Source organism: Heteronotia binoei, chromosome 13 (genome assembly GCF_032191835.1).
Source record: "Heteronotia binoei isolate CCM8104 ecotype False Entrance Well chromosome 13, APGP_CSIRO_Hbin_v1, whole genome shotgun sequence".
In the NCBI taxonomy this organism is placed as follows: domain Eukaryota; kingdom Metazoa; phylum Chordata; class Lepidosauria; order Squamata; family Gekkonidae; genus Heteronotia; species Heteronotia binoei.
Window position 1 is genome coordinate 21,900,371 of NC_083235.1, and position 17,462 is coordinate 21,917,832.

General features: G+C 46.8%; 1 protein-coding gene across 1 annotated transcript in view; it reads right to left on the reverse strand.

Annotated features, from left to right (window-relative positions):
• Window positions 1-17,462, reverse strand: part of SLC48A1 (solute carrier family 48 member 1) — a 456,994-nt gene that overhangs the window by 340,727 nt on the left and 98,805 nt on the right. The gene's annotated exons all lie outside the window — the stretch shown is intronic.

Consider the following 17,462-nt stretch of genomic DNA (forward strand, 5'->3'; position numbering starts at 1 on the left):
ACTTGAGTCAGCATACACAACATAGTGAAGGACCTCTTCCTTGTTGGAATTATGTGTCTGTTCTGTATGTCCTTTGCAATGTTCTAAAGTTCCAGTCATGATAGGGTTAACGCTGTGCCTGATTCCCTATTGTCTGCATGACCGAGGAAGAAGATACTGACTGCTGTCAATCAAGATCTAGAAGCGGGAAAACTGGCTTATTTGTTTGGTCAGTTAGTCATGTGACTTCCTTTGTTCAGGCAGAGAGGTCAAGGAGAAGGGGGAAGTATCCTCCATTAAGCATGTGTTCTTCAATGTGTTAGCATGTAGTTCTTAGGGTTTGTTATTTTCACCTCCCAGTACCCTTTCCCTGTAGAAATAAATATGTTTTTTGCTTTCTTGTTAAATGCCTCTCAATGATTATTTGTTCCAGCAATCCATCGAACTGTTTGAGATATAGCAATTGATTTTTCAAACAGAATTCCCTAGATTCCTGACATGTTAGAGAGCAGCTGCCATGGGGTTGCCAGCTGTGGGTTGGGAAATACCTGGAGAATTTGGAGGTGGAGACAGCAGGGCTTGGGTAGGGCTCACTTTGTAGTAAGAGCTCCTTTGCATATTAGGCCACACACCCCTGATGTAGCCAATTATCCAAGAGTTTATAGTAGGTCTTGTAAGAAGAGCCCTGTAAGCTCTTGGTGGATTGGCTACATCAAGAGTGTGTGTGGCCTTAATATGCAAAGGAGCTCCTGCTATAAAGTGAGCCCTGGTGAGGAAGGCAGGGACTTCAGCATGATACAGTGCCTTCAAAACAGCCATTTTTTTTCCAGGGGAACCACTCTCTGCCGTCTGGAGATTACTTGTAAAAGCAGAGATCTCTAGGCCCCACCTGGAGACTGGCAACCCTAGGTCTGAGTGGGCCATACTGACCTTGGTGGCTCAGTGGTCTGATTCACTATAAGGCAGCTTCACTATAAGGCAGCGTTCATCCACAGGCTCTTATTTATATCTCTCTGCCTTTCTAAACTTCCCTATCTTGCAATCCAATGGCCGAGAGACGGGGAGGGCTGTAAAAAGAAGACAGCGAAAGACAAGCGACGGAACAAGAGAGATGATTTACCCAAGAAGCAACAGTCTGATATTTAAGCTTAGTGTAGATGAAATCCTCAGGGTTTCACCCAGCTGGGCACATTTAGAGGCTCACCGGCTCATGGAGTTATCAGATTACAAACTCTCGGAATTATAGCCCATAAACCAGGGTTTAAAAAGGCTTAGCAATTATATGGCTCTCTGGGCTCCCTGGCCAGCTGGCTGCAGTGGGGAAAGAGCAGGGCAGCCGACTTCAGGGCAGAGAGCAATAATTATTCTGCCGTAGCTTCTCCGTCCCTGGTTCTGCTGGGTTAATGAGTTTGTACTGGCTTCTTTGTGTATGTGTGGAGAGTTAGGGTTGCCAACCTCCGGGAGATGGCTGGTGAGCTCCTGAGTTTACAACTAATCTCCAGGTGACAGAGATCAGTTCCCCTGGAGAAAATGGTCTTTTTGGAAGCTGGACTCTGGGACATTATACCGCACTGAGGAGGTCCTTCCCCTCCCCAAACCCAGCCCACCTCCAGTGCCACCACACAAATCTCCAGGTATCTCCTGACCCAGAGTTGGCATCCCTATGGATAGTATACCTCAGGGGTGGCCAAACTGTGGGTTGGGAGCCACATGTGGTTCTTTCACACATATTATGTGGGCCTTGAAGCTCCCACTGCCCCGTCAGCCAGCTTGGAGAAGGTTTTTAAAGTAGAAATTGTTTCCTTTTCACCTCTCCCCTCCTTTCTCCCCCCCATCAATTTGTTCTCTTATCACCTTCCTTACCACCTTTCCCTCCTTCCTGTCTTGCGGCTCTCAAACATCTGATGTTCATGTTTTGTGGCTCTCAAACATCTGTTGTTTATTCCAGGGGTGGAATTCTAGCAGGAGCTCCTTTGCATATTAGGCCACACACCCCTCATGTAGCCAATCCCCCAAGAGTTTATAAGGCTCTTTTTTGTAAGGATTGTCTTGGAGGATTGGCTACATCAGTGGGGTGTGGCCTAATATGCAAAGAAGCTTCTGCTAGAATTCCACCCCTGGAGAGCCAGTTTGGTGTAGTGGTTAAGTGTGTGGACTCTTATCTGGGAGAACCGGGTTTGATTCCCCACTCCTCCACTTGCACCTGCTAGCATGGCCTTGGGTCAGCCATAGCCCTGGCAGAGGTTGTCCTTGAAAGGACAGCTGCTGTGAGAGCCCTCTCCAGCCCCACCCACCTCACAGGGTGTCTGTTGTGGAGGAGGAAGGTAAAGGAGATTGTGAGCCGCTCTGAGACTCTTCGGAGTGGAGGGCGGGATATAAATCCAATATCTTCTTCTTCTTCTTTATTCTATGTGGCTCTTATGGTAAGCATGTTTGGACACCCCTGGTATAGCTGGAGGCCTGGTGAGGAGGAAAAGCTTCACCTGCCTGTCATGTAGCTCTTAAAGGCCCAGAGTCTAATTTCTGTAGCTGGGGATCCTTAGGATTGAACCTGGGACCTTCTGTATGTTAAGCAGATTTTTTACCACTGAGCCACAGCTCCTCCTGAAGCACAGCCGTAGCCTTTTCTCTTTCCCATGACAAAATTGCATCTGCACAGCAAGGTTAAACTACATTTGCTGGAACCGGCATGGAGCAAAAGTAGGACCTGGCTTTCCCTGTTTGTGTCTCTCTCCCCAACTATAAGGGATGTCACTGTGGTATATTTATTGTATATAGGCATGTATGCAATGGAACTGTCTGCTCCTCCCCTATTATCTGTGTGATTTAGTTTGGTCCTGTTGAGCAGAGCACTTGTTTCAGTTTTCCAGTTTTGTCCACTAGCTGAAGTTGTTGGAGTTGTCTCCTCGCAAATAAACGGCTGATGGTTTGGGCCAGCTTGTCTCTGCTGAATGGATCTGAGAACGGGTGCCTAAGTGAGTACTCTAGAAGAAGAAAACTGAGGATTTATACCCCGCCATTCTCTCTGAATCAGAGTCTCAGAGCGGTTTACAATCTCCTTTATCTCCTTCTCCCACAACAGACACCCTGTGGGTGGGGCTGAGAGAGCTCTGACAGATGCTGCCATTTCAAGGACAGCTCTGTGAGAGCTATGGCTGACCCAAGGCCATTCCAGAAGCTGCAAGTGGAGGAGTGGGGAATCAAACCCGGTTCTTCCAGATAAGAGCCTGCACTCTTAACCACTATGCCAAACTACTCTAACCAGGGAACCCACAGCCAAAGAGGGACAGTACAACTGCCTGCCCGCCCTGCCCTTCCAGTGAGGCCGACTGATTGCTATCTGGTTGAATCCCTAACCAGGGCACCCGGATAATGAATTTTAAAAATGTAACACTACACTTCTGCTGCAGCTCCTGGGAAAATCTGAACTAAATATGTATGATCTATCCCCGTTCCTTGTGGAGGTAATCGCTGCTACAGATTCATTTTCCCTTAGCATGCCATGAAATTTCATGTTGAACATTTTTAAAAGTAAAATTTACCATGATAAAGTTTTGACTTGTGAAAACTTACACCTTGAAACTTATGTTGGTCTTGAAGGTCCTTCTGGACTCAAATCTAGCTCTTCTACCACAGACCAGCATGACTCTCCTCAGAACCATGTTCAATAGCGACCATCAGATGTGACCTAACCACCTGGACTGTTTAGTTTGGCACTGAACTACATGAACTGTTGGCAAAGAAATTAATTGCCCCATCCCAGTTCTGCACCTATGCAAAAATGCTGCCTATCCAAATAGAACTGAAGCCATTAATGTTGTTAAGGTACCATAGAGTTTTCCTCCCAAATTGCTAGAGCATCCAGGAAAACCATAGAGTTTCCCCAGAAATATCCAGAACGGCTGACGCACGGCATCACCGGCATGATGACATCACTTCCAGGTGACATCATCACACAGGTGATATCAGGCGGGGATCCCCCCACTGGCCCACTGTGGGCCGGCAGGTTGGGGATCCCAAAAGCGGGAGATTCTCTGCCCGTCCCAGGAGCTTGGCAGCCTTACATCCAATTCTGACTCTATGATTCCATGTGTCATGATCCTGAGCCTAGTGAAGCCTATAGGCTCCAGAGAAGCCCCCCTAGGAGTTATTACAGAAAGCCTACATTTCCCAGGATCCCTTCTGTCCCTCTAATTGGGTGGTAAAGTTCTGGAGGGAAACTAGCCCAGAGAGGGGTGGGACCTAGGAGGAAAGCATAAAAGGGCCAAGCATGGACAGGGTTTGTCTTTCCTGAAGAGGCTGTAGGCAGGGAGGTTTTCTCTAGAAGGCTGAGCTGGAAGCAGGCTGTAGTCTAAAGAGCTTGCAGCTGGGAAGAGATCCTTCACCCAAGGGAGGTGGTGAGTTTTGGTATTACTAGCAGAGAATGTCTAGCTAAATGCATCAGGGCTTCTGTTTATTTGCACCAGCCTTTACTGTTAATCACCATAGCACTACATGGCAAACCACCCCGTAAAAAGTCTGCCGTGAAAATGTTGTGAAAGCAACGTCACCCCAGAGTCGGAGATGACTGGTGCTTGCACAGGGGACCTTGCCTTTCCTACTGTTTTTAGAGCACTAATAAAAAACTTCTTTTTATTGTTATACTGCCTGGGTTCTCACGTCTCCTTGGTCACAGTCAGGGCTTGTTTTTTTTTTTAGCAGAGATGCACAGGAATGCAGTTCTGGCTGGCTTGGCATCAGGGGGTGTGGCCTAATATGCAAATGAATTCCTGCTGGTCACAGTTAAGAGGTATTTGCTAATAAGGAAGACAAGGGTTGTTGGGTGCTCTGGGCCCTCCCATGCAGGCCTTTACCAGCCAGTAGAAGGCCCTCCTAGGCCCCTGCTGTCTGACACCATGACGTGCATTCACTTAAAGCAGAGCTCCCCAGCCTGCAGGCACCCTTGGAATTCTGACAAAGGGTAGTAAGCATGCCTGAAGAATGGCTACTGCAGGAGGTGGAGCCAACCACAAGATGTCAGGGAGCAAGGTTACAGATATAACCCTAATAGTAACTCTTCAATATTCTGGACAGAAGCTCTGTTTTACAGAATGCCTTTTAATCTGCACAGCTGGGCAAAAGCTCTAGCCAGCCCCGCCCATACGCACCATATCAGAGACTCCAGCTTTAACATTCTGGATCACAAATGAAGAAGAGCCCCGAGCAGTGTGATTCAAATGGGGAAGAGGCTTCCAATCAGTCAGAAAACACTGGGCTGTAGGATGTAATGGTTTGAGCACCAGTTTGGACAGGGATCCTGAAGGGGTTTTCTGCCATCTTTCGGGCATGGAGCAGAGTGTGGGGAAAGGTACTTGAGAATTTTCTGCATTCTGCAAGGGGCTGGATGACCCTGGAGGTCCCTTCTAGTTTGGTGTAGTGGTTAAGTATGTGGACTCTTATCTGGGAGAACCAGGTTTGATTCCCCACTCCTCTACTTGCAGCTGCTGGAATGGCCTTGGGTCAGCCATAGATCTCACAGAGCTATCCATGAAAGGGCAGCATCTGTGAGAGCTCTCTCAGCCCCACCTATCTCACAGGGTGCCTAGATGGGGTTGCACTAGATGACCCTGGAAATCCCTTCCATTTGGTGTAGTGGTTAAGTGCACAGACTCTTATCTGGGAGAACCGGGTTTGATTCTCCACTCCTCCACTTGCAGCTGCTGTGATGGCCTTGGGTCAACCATAGCTCTTGCAGAGTTGTCCTTGAAAGGGCAGCTTCTGGGAGAGCTCTTTCAGCCCCACCTTCTCACAGGGTGTCTGTTGTGGGGGAGGAAGGTAAAGGAGATTGTGAGCCACTCTGAGATTCAGAGTGAAGGGTGAGGTATAAATCCAATATCTTCGCCTCCTCCTCCTCCTCCTTATTCCAACTCTATAATTCTATGACTTTGCTCCGCAGGCATCTGTGACTTTACTGGTGGGTCTTTTCTAAATGCTGCTCCAAGTTTGCACAACTCTGTGGCTGGCGGCGCCACCGCCGCACCGGAACCATCTGCCCTGATTTTAATCAGTGATGCTGAAAGCCATTAATTCTTTCACTCCTTTAAACTGTGCAGGCACAGGCGGCGGAAGAACGTTCCCTCCTCGTGTGCCATCCTTCTGGGAAACAGAGAGCCCTGCACAGCTGCAGGCTGAGTCCCGGCTGGGCCAGCAGCTGCTCCAAGCTTGCAGAGCATCGGAGTTCAACCGCAGGCTGGCAAGCTCACACGGAATGCTGGGAACTGGGCATGTTGTCAGGTCTGGTGAATGGGAGCCAATGGGACTCAGGTCCAGCTGTGTTACAGCTCAGCCAGCTGGGGAAATAGACGCTGCCAGGAACCGATGGAGAATGCTCCCCTCCTTCTCCTGCATAGACACTAATCCTACCCATGGTTGCTATAGGGGTGGCCAAACTTGCTTAATGTAAGAGCTACATAGAATAAATGTCAGATGCTTGGGAGCCACAAGATGGACAGAAGGAAGGAAAGAAGGAGAGAGAGAGAAAGGAAAAAAATGGGGAGGAAGGAGGGAGGGAGGGAGAGAGGTGGAAAGAAAGCATTAACTTTAAATTCATTCTCCAACCTGCCAGCTGGCTTGGCTTGGAGAAGTAGTTTAAAGAGAGAAATTAAGCAGACCAATAGGGTGGTGGGGGCTTCCAGAGCCACACAATATGTGTGAAAGAGCCACACATGGCTCCCGAGCCGCAGTTTGGCCACCCCTGCTATATAGCAACCCCAGAGCACGGGTGTCAGAGAAGACTCGCCAAGGAAACAGAGGCATTCATTGCCACTGGAATACTGCAACAGATCATTTTGCTTTTCCCAGTCTAAAAGGGATGGAGAACAATTTCAAAGATTTTAGGGGGGAGAGTAGGGGGAGAAAGATCTGGGAAAACAATCAGAGCTTCAACATGCCCAAAGCAAAGAGTCACAACATGGATTCCATATTTAAGCACCATGGAGAGGGCTCTGGTTAGCCAGTGAGGGGCCAGCCAGTGAATCGCTCTGTAGGTAGCATTATTTTGCCCTACTGATTTTTAATGAGGTTTTTTAATTTTATGATTTGGCAAATTCCACTTAAAGAATCCAAGCTTGAGTGAGATGTTAAACTATGGGATCCTGAGAGCACTTTCCTGGATGTAAGCCCCATTTTGAAAGCAAGACCGGTTTAGGATTGTTCCCTAAAAGGGGAGTGTGGGGCGGCGGGGGGGGGGGGGGGTAAGGGTTACCTTGAAGGAGGGAAGACCAACCTCCTCCATCTTCGCAGGATTCCATTTCAGCATGTTCAGTCTTATTCATTTTGCACTTTCCCCCCATCCCTGAATAAATTTAAGAACATGCCTCAGGGCTTTGCAAAAACGTATTGCCCTGAAATCTCTTTACCCCTCAAGCATATTGGAGTGTGCAACTCAAGGTGCCTGGACAATGGAGGGCGCTAAATCACATGAAGGGTATATAGGTGTTATCTCCTTGAATAGGCTGCTTCTCTTTGTCTTAACCTGGGAACTGCCCTCTGACCCTTCCCTCTTTCTTGCTTTTTCCGCTTACTCCATCCACATGGCCTTCCATGGAGACACATGTCTCTGCAGGTCTCTCTTGTAGAGACAGCGCCCTCATACTCTTCCGCACAATGCCAGAACAAGTTGGCCATTTGTGGATTTAAAAGTTTTATTCATTTCAAAAAGTTGAGAATGGGGAGTAGGAAGGAAAAAGAAATAAAGGTTACAAATCAGTCTTAATCTGCATAGAGAGTACTTTCAAATAATACAAGTCTACATCTGCAATACTTTCTTAAAATACACAGATTGTCACATATTGTTCTCTAAACTGTGCAACATCAACATCAACATTTTAATATTTAGTGTTATAAATATTTTTGTTAAAATAACTATTGAATTTGACATTTCCAGTAAAAGCAATCTTATAATACAGAATACAGGAAAAGGGAGATATAAGTTCACACAAGAGAATCTTAAGAGTCTTGAGTATCTAACCAGGCATAGGAGTGTTGGACTGGATGGGCCATTGGCCTGATCCAACATGGCTTCTCTTATGTTCTGAACTGGATCTAATTAAATAAATGTCAGCTTGCCATTATTTTTGCAATATACTTCTTGGGAGATTTCGTTACTGTGCTCAATATCACCCAAGGTTTTTTTTTGGTTTTGTTTTTTTAGCAGGAAAGCACAGGAATGCAGTTCTGGCTGGCTTGGTGCAAAGGGGTGTGGCCTAATATGCAAAGGAGTTCATGTCGGCCTTTTTCTACAAAAAAACCCTGTGCAAAACAGTAGTGATGTCAGAGGGTGTGGCCTAAATATGCAAAGGAGTTCCTGCTGGTCTTTTTCTACAAAAAAGCGCCTTGATATCACCCTTCCATGACTGGACAAGAATCTACTATGTTAAGCAAATATCCCAATTAAGCCACTATTGCTTCAATTCCCACGCTGCTCTATGGCAGCACCCCCTCCCCAGCACAACAACAAACGTAAAACTATGGAAGAGACAAGGAGCAGCTGAGACAGCTCCATTCTCCCTCCCAGCAACGGCCCCAGGCCTCTCCCTCCCTGTCGCCCGCTGCCTGCCTCCTCTTGCAGCTGCCTGGCCTGTGCATTGGGGCAAAAGAAGGCTGCCTGAAGCACACACAATCCATCTCTTGTGGGGATCAAGTAGGTGCCTTTTGCTGGCTCCCCCTGGGCTCGGCACTTGGGACGCTGCAGCCGCTGCACCTCCAATTCTCCGTGCACCCAGAGCTGGCAGAAGGCGCTCAGCTGTGCTCAAGGCTTGTGCCACCAAGGAGCCTGGATGCGCCTGAAAGTGCCAGGCCCTGCTGCTGCTGCCCAGGGCATGCCAGGCTGCGCTTTACAATGGATTAAGCGACGCAGGAGGGGCTGGCACTAGGCTGTTTGTAACACTCCAGCTGGAGCCGGAACACACCAGGGAGGCCGAGGGGATTTTAGAATGTTCCTCTCCCCAGCCCTCTGCTGAGTGTCAAATTAGGAGGTCTCTGTGATCTAAATCTCACGAGTGCAGCTATATATAAGTGAACATCAGAAACTTGACAAATGTCAACATGCCCGAGCAAATACTGAGGATCCTAAATGCATATCATGAATGCCCCAAATATTTCCCTGACCTGGATAGCCCAGGCAAGCCCAGTCTTGTCAGATCTCAGAAGCTAAGCAGGGTCAACTCTGGCAAGTACTCGGATGGGAGCAGGGCTTTCTTTCTAGCAGGGACTCCTTTGCATATTAGGCCACACACCCCTGAGGTAGCCAATCCTCCTGGAGCTTACAGGGCCTACTGTAAGCTCCAGGTGGATTGGCTACCTCAAGTGTGCAGTCTAATATGCAAAGGAGTTCATGCTAGTAAAAAGCTTTGGATGCGAGATTCCTTGGAATACCAGGAGTTGGGAGGACAGGCACAGTTTATTCAGCCACTTTCCTGAATATCTTCCAGGCCCCCAGTAGGGGTCGGTCCCTAGAGGTTGCCATGACTTCCGGGTACGTACATACACACTTGCGCAAACACGCATATAGAAAATGAATGGCCGGAATATTGATTCAGACATACCTCATGCTGAAAAATGACTAACACTGGTAGACTTCTGAGGTTTTTGGACTTTCATCACTGTATTTAACAGCTAAGTGCTGGCCTGTATACAGATAGGCAAATCCACACAATGGGACGGAGAGCCAGTTTGGTGTAGTGGTTAACTGTGTGGACTCTTATCTGGGAGAACCAGGTTTGATTCCCTACTCCTCCGCTTGCAGCTGCTGGAATGGCCTTGGGTCAGCCATAGCTCTCACAGTGTTTCTGGGAGAGCTCTCTCAGCCCCACCTACCTCACAGGGTGTCTGTTGTGGGGGAGAAAGATAAAGGAGATTGTAAGCCACTCTGAGACTCTGATTCAGAGAGAAGGGTGGGGTATAAATCTACAGTCTTCTGTAGCTACGATACTGGGTTCCATGGATTTGGTGGAATCCTCAAATTAGGGGTTGAATCCTCCCAGGTTTATGGGGACATGTTCCTATATAAAGGTAAAGGTAGTCCCTTGTGCAAGCACTGAGTCGCTACTGACCCATGGGGTGATGTCACATCATGATGTTTTCATGGCAGACTTTCTATGGGGTTTGCCATTGCCTTCCCCAGTCATCTACACTTTACTTCCAGCAAGCTGGGGACTCATTTGACCAACCTCGGAAGGATGGAAGGCTGAGTCAACCTTGAGCTACCTGAACCCAGCTTCCACCAGGATCAAACTCAGGCTGTGAGCAGAGCTTGGACTGCAGTACTGCAGCTTACCACTCTGTGCCATGGGGCTCCTTGTTCATATATCCACATCATTAAAAAAACAAAACACTGGACTGGGGTTCTGAAAGAAAAAATGCCGCAAATCAGAGTAGGTGAAGAGGGGAGTTCACATATGACTCCTGAGCCACTGATTTGATTGACTATTGTGTCATCATTGAGAGGACCCCCCTCATGCCCTGCCCCCCCCCCCATTTTCCCACTGGTTGCCAGGCAAGGCAAGAAGGAGGAGGAGGGAGAGGAGAGTTGGCTTTATATCCCACTCTTCACTACCCAAAGGTGTCTAAGGGCAGCTTATAATCACCTTCCCTGTCGCTCTCCACAACAGACACCCTGTGTCTGAGAGAGCTCTGAAAGAACTGGAACTGGCCCAAGGCCACCCAGCGGGCTACATGTGGAAGAGGAGTGGGGAATCAAACCTGGTTCCCGATTAGAGTTCACTGCTCTTAACCACTATACCAAGCAGTCTCTAACAGGCCTATACATGCAGGCGGATTTAGTTTTGGTGTCTCTTCATGTCCTTGCACGCAAACATCTTTTGATCCTGAGCAGCATTTCAAATACAGTTTGCAGCATCGCATTTGTATATATTCGGTCTTCAAAGTGAAAAAGTCATCCATCCTAGTGGACATGTTGAAACCCTAGGCCTCCACAAACGTTGATCTTTGGATCCCAGGTTAAGAATTTTATGACTGAGTTACCAACCTCAAGGTGTGCTCTAGAATTCTCCCAGAATTCCAACTAACCTCCAGATTACAGAGGATACTTCCCCTAGAGGAAATGATAGGTTGAGAAGGCAGACACTATGGTGACACCAACTCAATGAGCTCCTTTTCCTTCCTTAATCTCCACTAGGGCTTTTTTGTAGAAAAAGTCCAGCAGGGACTAATTTGCATATTAGGCACACACCCTGTCACCATTGTTTTGCACAGGGCTTTTTTGTAGGGAAAGCCCAGCAGGAACTTATTTGCATATTAGGCCACATCCCCTGATCCCAAGCCAGCCGGAACTGTGTTCCTGCTCAGAAAAAGCCCTGATCTCCACCCTCCTGAGACTCTAGGGTTGCCATCCCCCAAATAAGGACCTTTCACACACACACACACACCCAGCTCCTCCCTACCAGTGCTCTGAGCAGTGGTGGGAGAATGTCAAAAAATGGCTATTGGGACAGTAATGTGTTGTCACCTCTGGGGAAAACCCAGGAGTCATGTCACGCCTCTTTGGGCATCTCCAGGAACACTATGGCTTTACTAGACAGGTGTGATCATTTCCAGGTTTTCTCTGGAAGTGATGTCTCAGCTTCACCATCTGCCACCCCCAAATGTTCCTCCTGTTGGTCACCAGGTAGGGTTGCCAAGTCCAGCTGAAGAAATATCTGGGGACTTTGGGGGTGGAGCCAGGAGACATTGGGGGTGTAGCCAGTAACAAGGTTGTGACAAGCATAATTGAACTCCAAAGGGAGTTTGGGCCGTTGCATTTAATGGGACCACTCACCTTTTAAATGCCTTCCCTACACTGGAAATAATGAAGGATAGCGGCACCTTCTTGGGGGCTCACAGAATTGAACTCCCTGGTCTAATTTTTTTGAAACTTGGAGGGTGTTTTGAGGAGAGGCATCAGATGCTATGCTGAAAATTTGGTGCCTCTATCTCAAAAAACAGTCCACCTCAGAGCCCCAGGTAGCCATGGATAAATTCTCCATTATACTCTATGGGAGTCGGTCTCCATAGGGAATAATGAAATGCCCGGCAGACATTTCCCCTCCACCCGCTTTCTGATGGCACTGAATTGGGGGGAGGGACTCCAAATCAGGGGATCCCCTGCCCCCACCTGGGGATTGGCAACCCTGTCACCAGGCCTTGTAACTCTATCATACACTGGCCCTCAATAAACAGGAATGTCTCCAGGCAAAGTTGGTAACCAGACTTGTCATTTAGATTTTCACTTTGTGTTGGAAGTGAAATGTTTTCAGTGCACACCAAAAAGTTTTTAAAGTGTTCATGGATTAAATGAATGTATCCAGAATTAAGCAAAGATAGACAAATGGTCTTTTCTGTTGAAACAAGATCCACCACTTTTATTGAGGCCAAAAAGCAAATTTTTCTTTCTTTACAAAATGATAATAATATAGATATATATACTTTAGTACAAAAAGAAATGCTGAAATAAATCCAACCAGTTTATCAACCCTCCTTATTCCAAAAGCTGTTAACAGGTGCCTCCGGAGTTCACTAGAGTCCCAGAATTCTACTCTCTGCATATAATCCCACTGCAAAAGGAGAGGGTTTCTCCAGCGTGGCTCAGTGCCTGACAACCTGGGACCACACCGGGGAGGTCACGAAGTAGGCGGGGCCAGGAAGTAGCATTTCATCAGTAGGAAATGGCCCAAGGGCGCCTAGTTGCTACCTAGACTGATAAGAACGCAATATGTTGCTGTCTTTGCTTGAAAAGAAAAGAAAACAAAAAACCCTAAATTGCATAGCCTTGACTTTGAAAAGGGGATTAATTTGGGTTGCCAGCCTCCAATGTTACCTGGATCTCTCCCACCAGAGGTGGAATTCTAGCAGGAGCTCCTTTGCATATTAGGCCACACACCCCTGATGTAGCCAGTCCTCCAAGAGCTTACAAAAAAGAGCCTTGTAAGCTCTTGGAGGATTGGCTACATCAAGGGGGTGTGGCCTAATATTCTTGCTAGAATTCCACCCCTGTCTCCCACAATTGCAATTGATCTCCAGACAGCCAACATCAGTTCCCCTGGAGAAAATGGTCGCTTCGGAGGGTTGACACAATGGCACTATACCCTGCAAAGGGCCCTCCTGTCCCCAAATTCCACCATCCTCAGACTCCAAGTATTTTTCAACCTAGAGCTGGGCAGGACTTTTTTTGTAGCAGGAACTCCTTTGCATATTAGGCCACCTACCCCCAATGTAGCCAATCCTCCAAGAGCTTACAGGGCTCTTCTTACAGGGCCTACTGTAAGCTCCAGGAGAATTGGCTACATCGGGGTGTGTGGCCTAATATGCAAAGGAGTCCCTGGTACAAAAAAAGAGCTGGCAACCATAGGATCATTGCTTCTGTTGCTGCTTCAGCTGCTGTGTAAATCTCCAGTGAGAATCTCAATAGGGATGCAAACCACTTCCAACATATTATTGCTTGCTCACACTACAGACTGACGTTTCCCACCCCCCTCCCTCAAAAGGGGAAGAGGCAGGAATAAGTTAAATAAATAATATCTAATAAATAACGATGGCTCAAAAGGCACCACAAAACAAAGAAAAAGAGAGAAAGAGTAAAGAGAGAAAACACCCCAACTTCACACAAACATTTATCCCCACAGATGCTAAAACCGTCAACTAAACACTTCCAGAAGTCAGCGAAGGGAAACCAACAATTCATTCATTTCACATTTTAGGCAAAGGAAATAACTTAGAGACCATATAAATAATAAATAGGAGGGCTTAAGACATGGCTTCTCCTGGCTGGCTGGCCAGGTGTGTTCCTGAAATGCAGCTCAGAAAGGAGCATGAGAAAACACCTGCGAGTTTGTGGGTTCTGTTCAATCTCCCTTATCCATCACAGTGACCCCGCAGGATTGGCATGCTAATCAACATACTGATCCTATGTTGTGAACAGACTGCCTACTATACAATAATGGTCAAATGTCATCCGACGCTCTGTCAAGCAAAGAATGCCACTATGTAGCTGGCAAGATACCTTTAAAAAAATATTATGTGGGGGGGGGCAAAAGTGGGAGGGCTTTTAGTGTCCTGGCCCCACTGATGGACCTCCTGATGGCACCTGGTTTGCTTTGGCCACTGTGACAGAGTGTTGGACTGGATGGGCCATTGGCCTGATCCAACATGGCTTCTCTTATGTTATGTGTTGTGCATTAGCAGCGATTGCCTTTATATATTCATCTCCAGACAACAAGATGGTGAGGGGTCTGGAGACAAGTCCTATGAAGAAAGGTTGAAGGAGCTGGGTATGTTTAGCCTGGAGAGGAGGCAGCTGAGAGGTGATGAGATCACCATCTTCAAGCACTTGAAGGGCTGTCATATAGAGGATGGTGCAGAATTGTTTTCTGTGGCCTCAGAAGGTAGGACCAGAACCAGTGGGTTGAAATTAAATCAAAAGAGTTTCGGGCTCAACATTAGGAAGAACTTCCTGACCGTTAGAGCGATTCTTCAGGGGAACAGGCTTCCTTGGGAGGTGTTGGGCTCTCCTTCCTTGGAGGTTTTTAAACAGAGGCTAGATGGCCTTCTGACAGCAATGAGGATCCTGTGAATTTAGGGGGAGGAATTTGTGGGTTTCCTGCATTGCGCAGGGGGTTGGACTAGATCAGGGGTGGCCAACGGTAGCTCTCCAGATGTTTTTTTGCCTACAACTCCCATCAGCCCCAGCCACTGGCCATGCTGGCTGGGGCTGATGGGAGATGTAGGCAAAAACATCTGGAGAGCTACCATTGGCCACCCCTGGACTAGAAGACCCTGGAGGTCCCTTCCAACTCTATGATTCTATGACTTTAACAGTTCCTATTCCTTTGCTCTGTTTCTATTTTTTTTTATTATTGTGACTATAGATCATCCTGCTTGGCTCAGGCTAACTCAATCTCATTAGATCTTAGGAACTAATCAGGGTTAGCCCTGGATAGTATTTGGATGGGAAGCCACCAGGGAAGTCCAGGGTCACTATGCAGAGGCCAGCAATGGTCAATCACCTTTGCTCCTCTCTGTCCTGACCTGGATGGCCCAGGCTATCATCAGATCTCAGAAACTATTCAGGGTTGGTCTCAGTTAGTACTTGCATGGGAGACCACCAAGGAAGTCCAGGGTTGCTACACAGGGGCAGAAAATGGCAAATCACTTCTGTTCATCTCATGCCTTGAATGGGGTAGCCAGGGGTGGAATTCTAGCAGGAGCTCCTTTGCATATTATGTCACACCCCCTTGATGTAGCCAATCCTCCAAGAGTTTACAAGGCTCTTTTTTGTAAGCTCTTGGAGGCTTGGCTACATCAGGCTTGTGTGGCCAAATATGCATAGGAGCTCCTGCTAGAATTCCACCCCTGGGGGTAGCCATAAATTGGATGCAAGTTAATGGGAAAACAGCACAACAGATTGGCCGTCTTAGTTTTCCTGATCAATGCCATGAAGAAGAACTGGGTTGTGAACAAAACCTTATCTAAGATTGATAAGAATTAGAATATCCCATTATATTTTTTTAAAAGAAACTCATTTAACTGGAGCAATTAAGTAAGTAAGGTGTCTTCTTCTTATGGAAGGAGTCTTCCTCCAACAGAAAATTGCTACAAAAGAGCTACATTCTTCACTTAGCAGGATTCCTCCTCTGGTGGAAAAGATCTGCAGGACCCAGCCTGATATTTGCTCACTATTTGACTTGTCAATTGACCAAAATTAAAGGAAAGGGCTGTGGCTCAGTGGCACAGAGTCTGCTTGGCATGCAGAAGGTCTCAGGTTCAACCCCTAGCATCTCAGTGATCAGGTGATGTAATCAGGTGATGCGAAAGACCTCCATCTGAGATCTTGGACAGCAGCTGCCTGCCTGAGTAGACAGTACTGAACTTGATGGGCCAGTGGTCTTACTCAGTATAAGATATGTTCAGATTCTTTTTGATCCCCAACTTGATCTTCCAACCAGGGATGCATGAACCACCATCATCTTCCTTTGGAATTTCTCTATTGCATTGCCTGAGGAGGAACCGCTAAATTTACTGGACGCAAAAATGGCCTCAATAGAATATATGAAACCTCCCCTGAATAAGGTAGGTAGGCTTTTAACAAAACTCATTTATTTAGCTTCCTTTGGCACTCCTCCAATGCTTCATCTAATGATGAACCCACAAATCCTTCAAAAATTTTAGGGCGCTTTCACAAATACTAAATAATGCAGTTTCAATCTACTTCGGCCACCGTTTGCAAGTGGATTTTGCCATTAAACACACTGTCAAATCCAGCCGCAAAGTGCATTGAAAGTGGATTGAAAGTGCATCATTGGCACTTTCACACATGCTAAATCCACTTCAGTGACCATTTGCTAGTGGGTTTTGCCATTTCACACAGTGAAATCTGGCTGCAAAGTGGATTGAAAGTGCGTCATTTAGTATATTTGAAAGCACCCATAGTGATGTTATTCACTAAGTGATTATTTACTTAGCGATTTTATTCCAGGGATACCCTGAAATAGCTACCATAAACACCATTCGTACTGGATTGCTCACAGGTAGCTTTGGTAACAAACAGAAATTAATACCTGTGTTTGTATTGCATGGTAACTGCATTAATCATTGGGAGTATCTGTGCAATGCATGTAACAAAATAGACCTTGGCCAAAGCTATCCACTTAGGTCTGGTAATCAGAGCTCCCTGTTTAGTCCTGGGAATGATCCTTCCTCTCACCTAGTTCTCCCAGCAAAATATCAGGCAGCTGTTATTGCTTTAACTTTTAATACTAAAACAGGATTCTGAATGAAACGCAAAACAGGATCAGCCTCCTCATAACTGTTGCCTGGTACCCCATGTTTCAATAAAAATTAAAATCATTGTTTAGTAATCGATAATGACACATGGCATTTCATTGGACAAATACTATCAACAGCAGGGGTGACCAAACTTGCTTAACGTAAGAGTCACATAGAATGAATATCAGATGTTTGAGAGCCACAAGACGGAAGGAAGGAAGGAAGGAAGGAAGGAAGGAAGGAAGGAAGGAAGGAAGGAAGGAAGGAAGGAAGGAAGGAAGGAAGGAAGGAAAATATGAGGGGAGGAATAGGTGGAAAAAAAGCAACTTCAACTTTAAATGCATTTTCCTAGCCACCAGCTGGCTTGGCTTAGAGAAGTGATTTAAAGAGACAAATGCCTTCTCCAAGCCAGCCAGTGGGGTGGTGGGATTTTCAAGACCCATACAATATGTGTAAAAGAGCCACATGTGACTCCCAAGTCACAGTTTGGCCACCCCTGATCAACAGTGTTCTCAGCTGCTTGACTAAAACTAATGGAAATTATATTTGGGGAGAGAAGGGAACATTGGACACTGTTGAGTATTCTGAATAATTATGACAGCCAACCCGGATGAAGTCAAGCGCCAACATCTGATATGGAGTCTAGGACCTGGGTCTCTCACATATCATACATTAGATGGGATATA